Below are 16498 nucleotides of genomic sequence, written 5' to 3'. Positions count from 1 at the left end.
ATGAATCATTCCAAATCATATATTTCAAAACCATATTTTAAATTCAAAATATTTCTATATTTTATCGGAATTTTAGGAGTCAAGTTCCCGCACATGCGCAGAATCTATTAATATTCTTAGCATTGTGCTTTTAAAACCAGATTTACACAATACTTAAAACTTATTGCCGAGTCTTAATGAGAATCCTTGACCCTTCAGAAGCTCTCGAGGTACGAGTCTTTGTGGCTAGATCGGCAGGGTGTGTCATTGTATTTTTCTGGTCTTCTGTTCGAATCTCGAGATCGACAAATAATTTATAATTTTTCTTTTTTTAAAATAAATTTTATCTTTATTTCTCCATTATTCATAGAGTTACTATGAATCATAAGAAATCATATATTTAAAAACCATATTTTAAATTCAAAATATTTCTATATTTTATATCAATTTTAAGAGTCAAATTCGCGCACATGCGCCGAATCTGTTAATATTCTTAGCATTGTGCTTTTAAAACCAGATTTACACAATACTTAAAACTTATTGCCGAGTCTTAATGAGAATCCTTGACCCTTCAGAAGCTCTCGAGGTACGAGTCTTTGTGGCTAGATCGGCAGGGTGTGTCATTGTATTTTTCTGGTCTTCTGTTCGAATCTCGAGATCGACAAATAATTTATAATTTTTCTTTTTTTTAAATAAATTTTATCTTTATTTCTCCATTATTCATAGAGTTACTATGAATCATAAGAAATCATATATTTAAAAACCATATTTTAAATTCAAAATATTTCTATATTTTATATCAATTTTAAGAGTCAAATTCGCGCACATGCGCAGAATCTGTTAATATTCTTAGCATTGTGCTTTTAAAACCAGATTTACTCAATACTTAAAACTTATTGCCGAGTCTTAATGAGAATCCTTGACCCTTCAGAAGCTCTCGAGGTACGAGTCTTTGTGGCTAGATCGGCAGGGTGTGTCATTGTATTTTTCTGGTCTTCTGTTCGAATCTCGAGATCGAAAAATAATTTATAAATTTTCTTTTTTTTTTAAATAAATTTTATTGTTTTTTCTCCATTATTCTTAGAGTTGCTATGAATCATTCCAAATCATATATTTCAAAACCATATTTTAAATTAAAAATATTTCTATATTTTATAGGAATTTTAAGAGTCAAGTTCGCGCACATGCGCAGAATCTGTTAATATTCTTAGCATTGTGCTTTTAAAACCAGATTTACACAATACTTAAAAATTATTGCGAGTCGTAATGAGAATCTTTCACCCTTCAGAAGCACTCGAGGTACGAGTCTTGGTGGCTAGATTGGCAGGGTGTGTCATTGTATTTTTCTGGTCTTCTGTTCGAATCTCGAGATCGACAAATAATTTATAATTTTTCTTTTTTTTTAAATAAATTTTATCTTTATTTCTCCATTATTCATAGAGTTACTATGAATCATTCCAAATCATATATTTAAAAACCATATTTTAAATTCAAAATATTTCTATATTTTATCGGAATTTTAAGAGTCAAGTTCCCGCACATGCGCAGAATCTATTAATATTCTTAGCATTGTGCTTTTAAAACCAGATTTACACAATACTTAAAAATTATTGCGAGTCGTAATGAGAATCTTTCACCCTTCAGAAGCACTCGAGATACGAGTCTTGGTGGCTAGATTGGCAGGGTGTGTCATTGTATTTTTCTGGTCTTCTGTTCGAATCTCGAGATCGACAAATAATTTATAATTTTTCTTTTTTTTTAAATAAATTTTATCTTTATTTCTCCATTATTCATAGAGTTACTATGAATCATAAGAAATCATATATTTAAAAACCATATTTTAAATTCAAAATATTTCTATATTTTATATCAATTTTAAGAGTCAAATTCGCGCACATGCGCAGAATCTGTTAATATTCTTAGCATTGTGCTTTTTAAACCAGATTTACACAATACTTAAAACTTATTGCCGAGTCTTAATGAGAATCCTTGACCCTTCAGAAGCTCTCGAGGTACGAGTCTTTGTGGCTAGATCGGCAGGGTGTGTCATTGTATTTTGCTGGTCTTCTGTTCGAATCTCGAGATCGAAAAATAATTTATAATTTTTCTTTTTTTTTAAATAAATTTTATTGTTATTTCTCCATTATTCATAGAGTTACTATGAATCATTCCAAATCATATATTTCAAAACCATATTTTATTTTCAAAATATTTCTTTATTTTATATCAATTTTAAGAGTCAAGTTCGCGCACATGCGCAGAATCTGTTAATATTCTTAGCATTGTGCTTTTAAAACCAGATTTACACAATACTTAAAACTTATTGCCGAGTCTTAATGAGAATCCTTGACCCTTCAGAAGCTCTCGAGGTACGAGTCTTTGTGGCTAGATCGGCAGGGTGTGTCATTGTATTTTGCTGGTCTTCTTTTCGAATCTCGAGATCGACAAAGATTTTATAATTTTTCTTTTTTTTTAAATAAATTTTATCTTTATTTCACCATTATTCATAGAATTACTATGAATCATTCCAAATCATATATTTCAAAACAATGTTATAAATTTAAAATATTTCTATATTTTATCGGAATTTTAAGAGTCAAATTCGTGCACATGCGCAGAATCTATTAATATTCTTAGCATTGTGCTTTTAAAACCAGATTTACACAATACTTAAAACTTATTGCCGAGTCGTACGAAGAATCTTTGACCCTTCAGAAGCACTTGAGGTACGAGTCTTGGTGGCTAGATCGGCAGGGTGTGTCATTGTATTTTGCTGGTCTTCTGTTCGAATCTCGAGATCGACAAATAATTTATAATTTTTCTTTTTTTTTAAATAAATTTTATTGTTATTTCTCCATTATTCATAGAGTTACTATGAATCAATCCAAATCATATATTTCAAAACCATATTTTAAATTAAAAATATTTCTATATTTTATAGGAATTTTAAGAGTCAAGTTCGCGCACATGCGCAGAATCTATTAATATTCTTAGCATTGTGCTTTTAAAACCAGATTTACACAATACTTAAAACTTATTGCCGAGTCGTACGAAGAATCTTTGACCCTTCAGAAGCACTTGAGGTACGAGTCTTGGTGGCTAGATCGGCAGGGTGTGTCATTGTATTTTGCTGGTCTTCTGTTCGAATCTCGAGATCGACAAATAATTTATAATTTTTCTTTTTTTTTAAATAAATTTTATTGTTATTTCTCCATTATTCATAGAGTTACTATGAATCAATCCAAATCATATATTTCAAAACCATATTTTAAATTAAAAATATTTCTATATTTTATAGGAATTTTAAGAGTCAAGTTCGCGCACATGCGCAGAATCTGTTAATATTCTTAGCATTGTGCTTTTAAAACCAGATTTACACAATACTTAAAAATTATTGCGAGTCGTAATGAGAATCTTTCACCCTTCAGAAGCACTCGAGGTACGAGTCTTGCTGGCTAGATTGGCAGGGTGTGTCATTGTATTTTTCTGGTCTTCTGTTCGAATCTCGAGATCGACAAATAATTTATAATTTTTCTTTTTTTTTAAATAAATTTTATCTTTATTTCTCCATTATTCATAGAGTTACTATGAATCATAAGAAATCATATATTTAAAAACCATATTTTAAATTCAAAATATTTCTATATTTTATATCAATTTTAAGAGTCAAATTCGCGCACTTGCGCAGAATCTGTTAATATTCTTAGCATTGTGCTTTTTAAACCAGATTTACACAATACTTAAAACTTATTGCCGAGTCTTAATGAGAATCCTTGACCCTTCAGAAGCTCTCGAGGTACGAGTCTTTGTGGCTAGATCGGCAGGGTGTGTCATTGTATTTTGCTGGTCTTCTGTTCGAATCTCGAGATCGAAAAATAATTTATAATTTTTCTTTTTTTTTAAATAAATTTTATTGTTATTTCTCCATTATTCATAGAGTTACTATGAATCATTCCAAATCATATATTTCAAAACCATATTTTATTTTCAAAATATTTCTATATTTTATATCAATTTTAAGAGTCAAGTTCGCGCACATGCGCAGAATCTGTTAATATTCTTAGCATTGTGCTTTTAAAACCAGATTTACACAATACTTAAAACTTATTGCCGAGTCTTAATGAGAATCCTTGACCCTTCAGAAGCTCTCGAGGTACGAGTCTTTGTGGCTAGATCGGCAGGGTGTGTCATTGTATTTTTCTGGTCTTCTGTTCGAATCTCGAGATCGACAAATAATTTATAATTTTTCTTTTTTTTAAATAAATTTTATCTTTATTTCTCCATTATTCATAGAGTTACTATGAATCATAAGAAATCATATATTTAAAAACCATATTTTAAATTCAAAATATTTCTATATTTTATATCAATTTTAAGAGTCAAATTCGTGCACATGCGCAGAATCTATTAATATTCTTAGCATTGTGCTTTTAAAACCAGATTTACACAATACTTAAAACTTATTGCCGAGTCGTACGAAGAATCTTTGACCCTTCAGAAGCACTTGAGGTACGAGTCTTGGTGGCTAGATCGGCAGGGTGTGTCATTGTATTTTGCTGGTCTTCTGTTCGAATCTCGAGATCGACAAATAATTTATAATTTTTCTTTTTTTTTAAATAAATTTTATTGTTATTTCTCCATTATTCATAGAGTTACTATGAATCAATCCAAATCATATATTTCAAAACCATATTTTAAATTAAAAATATTTCTATATTTTATAGGAATTTTAAGAGTCAAGTTCGCGCACATGCGCAGAATCTATTAATATTCTTAGCATTGTGCTTTTAAAACCAGATTTACACAATACTTAAAACTTATTGCCGAGTCGTACGAAGAATCTTTGACCCTTCAGAAGCACTTGAGGTACGAGTCTTGGTGGCTAGATCGGCAGGGTGTGTCATTGTATTTTGCTGGTCTTCTGTTCGAATCTCGAGATCGACAAATAATTTATAATTTTTCTTTTTTTTTAAATAAATTTTATTGTTATTTCTCCATTATTCATAGAGTTACTATGAATCAATCCAAATCATATATTTCAAAACCATATTTTAAATTAAAAATATTTCTATATTTTATAGGAATTTTAAGAGTCAAGTTCGCGCACATGCGCAGAATCTGTTAATATTCTTAGCATTGTGCTTTTAAAACCAGATTTACACAATACTTAAAAATTATTGCGAGTCGTAATGAGAATCTTTCACCCTTCAGAAGCACTCGAGGTACGAGTCTTGCTGGCTAGATTGGCAGGGTGTGTCATTGTATTTTTCTGGTCTTCTGTTCGAATCTCGAGATCGACAAATAATTTATAATTTTTCTTTTTTTTTAAATAAATTTTATCTTTATTTCTCCATTATTCATAGAGTTACTATGAATCATAAGAAATCATATATTTAAAAACCATATTTTAAATTCAAAATATTTCTATATTTTATATCAATTTTAAGAGTCAAATTCGCGCACATGCGCAGAATCTGTTAATATTCTTAGCATTGTGCTTTTTAAACCAGATTTACACAATACTTAAAACTTATTGCGGAGTCTTAATGAGAATCCTTGACCCTTCAGAAGCTCTCGAGGTACGAGTCTTTGTGGCTAGATCGGCAGGGTGTGTCATTGTATTTTGCTGGTCTTCTGTTCGAATCTCGAGATCGAAAAATAATTTATAATTTTTCTTTTTTTTTAAATAAATTTTATTGTTATTTCTCCATTATTCATAGAGTTACTATGAATCATTCCAAATCATATATTTCAAAACCATATTTTATTTTCAAAATATTTCTATATTTTATATCAATTTTAAGAGTCAAGTTCGCGCACATGCGCAGAATCTGTTAATATTCTTAGCATTGTGCTTTTAAAACCAGATTTACACAATACTTAAAACTTATTGCCGAGTCTTAATGAGAATCCTTGACCCTTCAGAAGCTCTCGAGGTACGAGTCTTTGTGGCTAGATCGGCAGGGTGTGTCATTGTATTTTTCTGGTCTTCTGTTCGAATCTCGAGATCGACAAATAATTTATAATTTTTCTTTTTTTTAAATAAATTTTATCTTTATTTCTCCATTATTCATAGAGTTACTATGAATCATAAGAAATCATATATTTAAAAACCATATTTTAAATTCAAAATATTTCTATATTTTATATCAATTTTAAGAGTCAAATTCGTGCACATGCGCAGAATCTATTAATATTCTTAGCATTGTGCTTTTAAAACCAGATTTACACAATACTTAAAACTTATTGCCGAGTCGTACGAAGAATCTTTGACCCTTCAGAAGCACTTGAGGTACGAGTCTTGGTGGCTAGATCGGCAGGGTGTGTCATTGTATTTTGCTGGTCTTCTGTTCGAATCTCGAGATCGACAAATAATTTATAATTTTTCTTTTTTTTTAAATAAATTTTATTGTTATTTCTCCATTATTCATAGAGTTACTATGAATCAATCCAAATCATATATTTCAAAACCATATTTTAAATTAAAAATATTTCTATATTTTATAGGAATTTTAAGAGTCAAGTTCGCGCACATGCGCAGAATCTATTAATATTCTTAGCATTGTGCTTTTAAAACCAGATTTACACAATACTTAAAACTTATTGCCGAGTCGTACGAAGAATCTTTGACCCTTCAGAAGCACTTGAGGTACGAGTCTTGGTGGCTAGATCGGCAGGGTGTGTCATTGTATTTTGCTGGTCTTCTGTTCGAATCTCGAGATCGACAAATAATTTATAATTTTTCTTTTTTTTTAAATAAATTTTATTGTTATTTCTCCATTATTCATAGAGTTACTATGAATCAATCCAAATCATATATTTCAAAACCATATTTTAAATTAAAAATATTTCTATATTTTATAGGAATTTTAAGAGTCAAGTTCGCGCACATGCGCAGAATCTGTTAATATTCTTAGCATTGTGCTTTTAAAACCAGATTTACACAATACTTAAAAATTATTGCGAGTCGTAATGAGAATCTTTCACCCTTCAGAAGCACTCGAGGTACGAGTCTTGCTGGCTAGATTGGCAGGGTGTGTCATTGTATTTTTCTGGTCTTCTGTTCGAATCTCGAGATCGACAAATAATTTATAATTTTTCTTTTTTTTTAAATAAATTTTATCTTTATTTCTCCATTATTCATAGAGTTACTATGAATCATAAGAAATCATATATTTAAAAACCATATTTTAAATTCAAAATATTTCTATATTTTATATCAATTTTAAGAGTCAAATTCGCGCACATGCGCAGAATCTGTTAATATTCTTAGCATTGTGCTTTTTAAACCAGATTTACACAATACTTAAAACTTATTGCCGAGTCTTAATGAGAATCCTTGACCCTTCAGAAGCTCTCGAGGTACGAGTCTTTGTGGCTAGATCGGCAGGGTGTGTCATTGTATTTTGCTGGTCTTCTGTTCGAATCTCGAGATCGAAAAATAATTTATAATTTTTCTTTTTTTTTAAATAAATTTTATTGTTATTTCTCCATTATTCATAGAGTTACTATGAATCATTCCAAATCATATATTTCAAAACCATATTTTATTTTCAAAATATTTCTATATTTTATATCAATTTTAAGAGTCAAGTTCGCGCACATGCGCAGAATCTGTTAATATTCTTAGCATTGTGCTTTTAAAACCAGATTTACACAATACTTAAAACTTATTGCCGAGTCTTAATGAGAATCCTTGACCCTTCAGAAGCTCTCGAGGTACGAGTCTTTGTGGCTAGATCGGCAGGGTGTGTCATTGTATTTTTCTGGTCTTCTGTTCGAATCTCGAGATCGACAAATAATTTATAATTTTTCTTTTTTTTAAATAAATTTTATCTTTATTTCTCCATTATTCATAGAGTTACTATGAATCATAAGAAATCATATATTTAAAAACCATATTTTAAATTCAAAATATTTCTATATTTTATATCAATTTTAAGAGTCAAATTCGCGCACATGCGCAGAATCTGTTAATATTCTTAGCATTGTGCTTTTAAAACCAGATTTATACAATACTTAAAACTTATTGCCGAGTCGTAATGAGAATCTTTGACCCTTCAGAAGCTCTCGAGGTACTCGTCTTGGTGGCTAGATCGGCAGGGTGTGTCATTGTATTTTGCTGGTCTTCTGTTCGAATCTCGAGATCGACAAATAATTTATAATTTTTCTTTTTTTTTAAATAAATTTTATTGTTATTTATCCATTATTCATAGAGTTACTATGAATCATTCCAAATCATATATTTCAAAACCATATTTTAAATTAAAAATATTTCTATATTTTATAGGAATTTTAAGAGTCAAGTTCGCGCACATGCGCATAATCTGTTAATATTCTTAGCATTGTGCTTTTAAAACCAGATTTACACAATACTTAAAAATTATTGCCGAGACGTAATGAGAATCTTTCACCCTTCAGAAGCACTCGAGGTACGAGTCTTGGTGGCTAGATTGGCAGGGTGTGTCATTGTATTTTGCTGGTCTTCTGTTCGAATCTCGAGATCGACAAATAATTTATAATTTTTCTTTTTTTTTAAATAAATTTTATCTTTATTTCTCCATTATTCATAGAGTTACTATGAATCATTCCAAATCATATATTTCAAAACCATATTTTAAATTAAAAATATTTCTATATTTTATAGGAATTTTAAGAGTCAAGTTCGCGCACATGCGCAGAATCTGTTAATATTCTTAGCATTGTGCTTTTAAAACCAGATTTACACAATACTTAAAAATTATTGCCGAGACGTAATGAGAATCTTTCACCCTTCAGAAGCACTCGAGGTACGAGTCTTGGTGGCTAGATTGGCAGGGTGTGTCATTGTATTTTGCTGGTCTTCTGTTCGAATCTCGAGATCGACAAATAATTTATAATTTTTCTTTTTTTTTAAATAAATTTTATCTTTATTTCTCCATTATTCATAGAGTTACTATGAATCATTCCAAATCATATATTTCAAAACCATATTTTAAATTAAAAATATTTCTATATTTTATAGGAATTTCAAGAGTCAAGTTCGAGCACATGCGCAGAATCTGCTAATATTCTTAGCATTGTGCTTTTAAAACCATATTTACACAATACTTAAAAATTATTGCCGAGACGTAATGAGAATCTTTCACCCTTCAGAAGCACTCGAGGTACGAGTCTTGGTGGCTAGATTGGCAGGGTGTGTCATTGTATTATGCTGGTCTTCTGTTCGAATCTCGAGATCGACAAATAATTTATAATTTTTCTTTTTTTTTTTAAATAAATTTTATCTTTATTTCTCCATTATTCATAGAGTTACTATGAATCATTCCAAATCATTTATTTAAAAACCATATTTTAAATTCAAAATATTTCTATATTTTATCGGTATTTTAAGAGACAAGTTCCCGCACATGCGCAGAATCTTTTAATATTCTTAGCATTGTGCTTTTAAAACCAGATTTACACAATACTTAAAACTTATTGCCGAGTCTTAATGAGAATCATTGACCCTTCAGAAGCTCTCGCGGTACGAGTCTTGGTGGCTAGATCGGCAAGGTGTGTCATTGTATTTTGCTGGTCTTCTGTTCGAATCTCGAGATCGACAAATAATATATAATTTTTCTTTTTTTTAAATAAATTTTATCTTTATTTATCCATTATTCATAGAGTTACTATGAATCATTCCAAATCATATATTTAAAAACCATATTTTAAATTCAAAATATTTCTATATTTTATCGGAATTTTAAGAGTCAAGTTCCCGCACATGTGCAGAATCTATTAATATTCTTAGCATTGTGCTTTTAAAACCAGATTTACACAATACTTAAAACTTATTGCCGAGTCTTAATGAGAATCTTTGACCCTTCAGAAGCTCTCGCCGTACGAGTCTTGGTGGCTAGATCGGCAGGGTGTGTCATTGTATTTTGCTGATCTTCTGTTCGAATCTCGAGATCGACAAATAATTTATAATTTTTCTTTTTTTAAATAAATTTTATCTTTATTTCTCCATTATTCATAGAGTTACTATGAATCATTCCAAATCATATATTTAAAAACCATATTTTAAATTCAAAATATTTCTATATTTTATCGGAATTTTAAGAGTCAAGTTCCCGCACATGCGCAGAATCTATTAATATTCTTAGCATTGTGCTTTTAAAACCAGATTTACACAATACTTACAACTTATTGCCGAGTCGTAATGAGAATCTTTGACCCTTCAGAAGCTCTCGAGGTACTCGTCTTGGTGGCTAGATCGGCAGGGTGTGTCATTGTATTTTGCTGCTCTTCTGTTCGAATCTCGAGATCGACAAATAATTTATAATTTTTCTTTTTTTTTAAATAAATTTTATTGTTATTTATCCATTATTCATAGAGTTACTATGAATCATTCCAAATCATATATTTCAAAACCATATTTTAAATTAAAAATATTTCTATATTTTATAGGAATTTTAAGAGTCAAGTTCGCGCACATGCGCAGAATCTGTTAATATTCTTAGCATTGTGCTTTTAAAACCAGATTTACACAATACTTAAAAATTATTGCCGAGACGTAATGAGAATCTTTCACCCTTCAGAAGCACTCGAGGTACGAGTCTTGGTGGCTAGATTGGCAGGGTGTGTCATTGTATTTTGCTGGTCTTCTGTTCGAATCTCGAGATCGACAAATAATTTATAATTTTTCTTTTTTTTAAATAAATTTTATCTTTATTTCTCCATTTTCATAGAGTTACTATGAATCATTCCAAATCATATATTTCAAAACCATATTTTAAATTCAAAATATTTCTATATTTTATCGGAATTTTAAGAGTCAAGTTCCCGCACATGTGCAGCATCTATTAATATTCTTAGCATTGTGCTTTTAAAACCAGATTTACACAATACTTAAAACTTATTGCCGAGTCTTAATGAGAATCTTTGACCCTTCAGAAGCTCTCGCCGTACGAGTCTTGGTGGCTAGATCGGCAGAGTGTGTCATTGTATTTAGCTAGTCTTCTGTTCGAATCTCGAGATCGACAAAGATTTTATAATTTTTCTTTTTTTTAAAATAAATTTTATCTTTATTTCTCCATTATTCATAGAATTACTATGAATCATTCCAAATCATATATTTCAAAACCATATTTTAAATTCAAAATATTTCTATATTTTATAGGAATTTTAAGAGTCAAGTTCGCGCACATGCGCAGAATCTGTTAATATTCTTAGCATTGTGCTTTTAAAACCAGATTTACACAATACTTAAAAATTATTGCGAGTCGTAATGAGAATCTTTCACCCTTCAGAAGCACTCGAGGTACGAGTCTTGGTGGCTAGATTGGCAGGGTGTGTCATTGTATTTTTCTGGTCTTCTGTTCGAATCTCGAGATCGACAAATAATTTATAATTTTTCTTTTTTTTTAAATAAATTTTATCTTTATTTCTCCATTATTCATAGAGTTACTATGAATCATAAGAAATCATATATTTAAAAACCATATTTTAAATTCAAAATATTTCTATATTTTATATCAATTTTAAGAGTCAAATTCGCGCACATGCGCAGAATCTGTTAATATTCTTAGCATTGTGCTTTTAAAACCAGATTTACACAATACTTAAAACTTATTGCCGAGTCTTAATGAGAATCCTTGACCCTTCAGAAGCTCTCGAGGTACGAGTCTTTGTGGCTAGATCGGCAGGGTGTGTCATTGTATTTTTCTGGTCTTCTGTTCGAATCTCGAGATCGACAAATAATTTATAATTTTTCTTTTTTTTTAAATAAATTTTATCTTTATTTCTCCATTATTCATAGAGTTACTATGAATCATTCCAAATCATATATTTCAAAACAATATTATAAATTTAAAATATTTCTATATTTTATCGGAATTTTAAGAGTCAAGTTCCCGCACATGCGCAGAATCTATTAATATTCTTAGCATTGTGCTTTTAAAACCAGATTTATACAATACTTAAAACTTATTGCCGAGTCGTAATGAGAATCTTTGACCCTTCAGAAGCTCTCGAGGTACTCGTCTTGGTGGCTAGATCGGCAGGGTGTGTCATTGTATTTTGCTGGTCTTCTGTTCGAATCTCGAGATCGACAAATAATTTATAATTTTTCTTTTTTTTTAAATAAATTTTATTGTTATTTATCCATTATTCATAGAGTTACTATGAATCATTCCAAATCATATATTTCAAAACCATATTTTAAATTAAAAATATTTCTATATTTTATAGGAATTTTAAGAGTCAAGTTCGCGCACATGCGCAGAATCTGTTAATATTCTTAGCATTGTGCTTTTAAAACCAGATTTACACAATACTTAAAAATTATTGCCGAGACGTAATGAGAATCTTTCACCCTTCAGAAGCACTCGAGGTACGAGTCTTGGTGGCTAGATTGGCAGGGTGTGTCATTGTATTTTGCTGGTCTTCTGTTCGAATCTCGAGATCGACAAATAATTTATAATTTTTCTTTTTTTTTAAATAAATTTTATCTTTATTTCTCCATTATTCATAGAGTTACTATGAATCATTCCAAATCATATATTTCAAAACCATATTTTAAATTAAAAATATTTCTATATTTTATAGGAATTTCAAGAGTCAAGTTCGAGCACATGCGCAGAATCTGCTAATATTCTTAGCATTGTGCTTTTAAAACCAGATTTACACAATACTTAAAAATTATTGCCGAGACGTAATGAGAATCTTTCACCCTTCAGAAGCACTCGAGGTACGAGTCTTGGTGGCTAGATTGGCAGGGTGTGTCATTGTATTATGCTGGTCTTCTGTTCGAATCTCGAGATCGACAAATAATTTATAATTTTTCTTTTTTTTTTTAAATAAATTTTATCTTTATTTCTCCATTATTCATAGAGTTACTATGAATCATTCCAAATCATTTATTTAAAAACCATATTTTAAATTCAAAATATTTCTATATTTTATCGGTATTTTAAGAGTCAAGTTCCCGCACATGCGCAGAATCTTTTAATATTCTTAGCATTGTGCTTTTAAAACCAGATTTACACAATACTTAAAACTTATTGCCGAGTCTTAATGAGAATCATTGACCCTTCAGAAGCTCTCGCGGTACGAGTCTTGGTGGCTAGATCGGCAGGGTGTGTCATTGTATTTTGCTGGTCTTCTGTTCGAATCTCGAGATCGACAAATAATATATAATTTTTCTTTTTTTTAAATAAATTTTATCTTTATTTATCCATTATTCATAGAGTTACTATGAATCATTCCAAATCATATATTTAAAAACCATATTTTAAATTCAAAATATTTCTATATTTTATCGGAATTTTAAGAGTCAAGTTCCCGCACATGTGCAGAATCTATTAATATTCTTAGCATTGTGCTTTTAAAACCAGATTTACACAATACTTAAAACTTATTGCCGAGTCTTAATGAGAATCTTTGACCCTTCAGAAGCTCTCGCCGTACGAGTCTTGGTGGCTAGATCGGCAGGGTGTGTCATTGTATTTTGCTGATCTTCTGTTCGAATCTCGAGATCGACAAATAATTTATAATTTTTCTTTTTTTAAATAAATTTTATCTTTATTTCTCCATTATTCATAGAGTTACTATGAATCATTCCAAATCATATATTTAAAAACCATATTTTAAATTCAAAATATTTCTATATTTTATCGGAATTTTAAGAGTCAAGTTCCCGCACATGCGCAGAATCTATTAATATTCTTAGCATTGTGCTTTTAAAACCAGATTTACACAATACTTAAAACTTATTGCCGAGTCTTAATGAGAATCTTTGACCCTTCAGAAGCTCTCGAGCTACGAGTCTTGGTAGCTCGATCGGCAGAGTGTGTCATTGTATTTAGCTAGTCTTCTGTTCGAATCTCGAGATCGACAAATAATTTATAATTTTTCTTTTTTTAAAATAAATTTTATCTTTATTTCTCCATTATTCATAGAGTTACTATGAATCATTCCAAATCATATATTTAAAAACTATATTTTAAATTCAAAATATTTCTATATTTTATCGGAATTTTAAGAGTCAAGTTCCCGCACATGTGCAGAATCTATTAATATTCTTAGCATTGTGCTTTTAAAACCAGATTTACACAATACTTAAAACTTATTGCCGAGTCTTAATGAGAATCTTTGACCCTTCAGAAGCTCTCGCGGTACGAGTCTTGGTGGCTAGATCGGCAGGGTGTGTAATTGTATTTTGCTGATCTTCTGTTCGAATCTCGAGATCGACAAATAATTTATAATTTTTCTTTTTTTAAATAAATTTTATCTTTATTTCTCCATTATTCATAGAGTTACTATGAATCATTCCAAATCATATATTTTAAAACAATATTATAGATTTAAAATATTTCTATACTTTATCGGAATTTTAAGAGTCAAGTTCCCGCACATGCGCAGAATCTATTAATATTCTTAGCATTGTGCTTTTAAAACCAGATTTATACAATACTTACAACTTATTGCCGAGTCGTAATGAGAATCTTTGACCCTTCAGAAGCTCTCGAGGTACTCGTCTTGGTGGCTAGATCGGCAGGGTGTGTCATTGTATTTTGCTGCTCTTCTGTTCGAATCTCGAGATCGACAAATAATTTATAATTTTTCTTTTTTTTTAAATAAATTTTATTGTTATTTATCCATTATTCATAGTGTTACTATGAATCATTCCAAATCATATATTTCAAAACCATATTTTAAATTAAAAATATTTCTATATTTTATAGGAATTTTAAGAGTCAAGTTCGCGCACATGCGCAGAATCTGTTAATATTCTTAGCATTGTGCTTTTAAAACCGGATTTACACAATACTTAAAACTTATTGCCGAGTCTTAATGAGAATCTTTGACCCTTCAGAAGCTCTCGCCGTACGAGTCTTGGTGGCTAGATCGGCAGAGTGTGTCATTGTATTTAGCTAGTCTTCTGTTCGAATCTCGAGATCGACAAAGATTTTATAATTTTTCTTTTTTTTAAAATAAATTTTATCTTTATTTCTCCATTATTCATAGAATTACTATGAATCATTCCAAATCATATATTTCAAAACAATAATATAAATTTAAAATATTTCTATATTTTATCGGAATTTTAAGAGTCAAATTCGTGCACATGCGCAGAATCTATTAATATTCTTAGCATTGTGCTTTTAAAACCAGATTTACACAATACTTAAAACTTATTGCCGAGTCGTACTAAGAATCTTTGACCCTTCAGAAGCACTTGAGATACGAGTCTTGGTGGCTAGATCGGCAGGGTGTGTCATTGTATTTTTCTGGTCTTCTGTTCGAATCTCGAGATCGACAAATAATTTATAATTTTTCTTTTTTTTTAAATAAATTTTATTGTTATTTCTCCATTATTCATAGAGTTACTATGAATCATTCCAAATCATATATTTCAAAACCATATTTTAAATTAAAAATATTTCTATATTTTATAGGAATTTCAAGAGTCAAGTTCGAGCACATGCGCAGAATCTGCTAATATTCTTAGCATTGTGCTTTTAAAACCAGATTTACACAATACTTAAAAATTATTGCCGAGACGTAATGAGAATCTTTCACCCTTCAGAAGCACTCGAGGTACGAGTCTTGGTGGCTAGATTGGCAGGGTGTGTCATTGTATTATGCTGGTCTTCTGTTCGAATCTCGAGATCGACAAATAATTTATAATTTTTCTTTTTTTTTTTAAATAAATTTTATCTTTATTTCTCCATTATTCATAGAGTTACTATGAATCATTCCAAATCATTTATTTAAAAACCATATTTTAAATTCAAAATATTTCTATATTTTATCGGTATTTTAAGAGTCAAGTTCCCGCACATGCGCAGAATCTTTTAATATTCTTAGCATTGTGCTTTTAAAACCAGATTTACACAATACTTAAAACTTATTGCCGAGTCTTAATGAGAATCATTGACCCTTCAGAAGCTCTCGCGGTACGAGTCTTGGTGGCTAGATCGGCAGGGTGTGTCATTGTATTTTGCTGGTCTTCTGTTCGAATCTCGAGATCGACAAATAATATATAATTTTTCTTTTTTTTAAATAAATTTTATCTTTATTTATCCATTATTCATAGAGTTACTATGAATCATTCCAAATCATATATTTAAAAACCATATTTTAAATTCAAAATATTTCTATATTTTATCGGAATTTTAAGAGTCAAGTTCCCGCACATGTGCAGAATCTATTAATATTCTTAGCATTGTGCTTTTAAAACCAGATTTACACAATACTTAAAACTTATTGCCGAGTCTTAATGAGAATCTTTGACCCTTCAGAAGCTCTCGCCGTACGAGTCTTGGTGGCTAGATCGGCAGGGTGTGTCATTGTATTTTGCTGATCTTCTGTTCGAATCTCGAGATCGACAAATAATTTATAATTTTTCTTTTTTTAAATAAATTTTATCTTTATTTCTCCATTATTCATAGAGTTACTATGAATCATTCCAAATCATATATTTAAAAACCATATTTTAAATTCAAAATATTTCTATATTTTATCGGAATTTTAAGAGTCAAGTTCCCGCACA

Source organism: Argiope bruennichi, chromosome 1 (genome assembly GCF_947563725.1).
Source record: "Argiope bruennichi chromosome 1, qqArgBrue1.1, whole genome shotgun sequence".
Taxonomy (NCBI): Eukaryota; Metazoa; Arthropoda; class Arachnida; order Araneae; family Araneidae; genus Argiope; species Argiope bruennichi.
The sequence above is the reverse complement of the archived record's forward strand: the minus strand, read 5'-3'. Positions refer to the sequence as shown.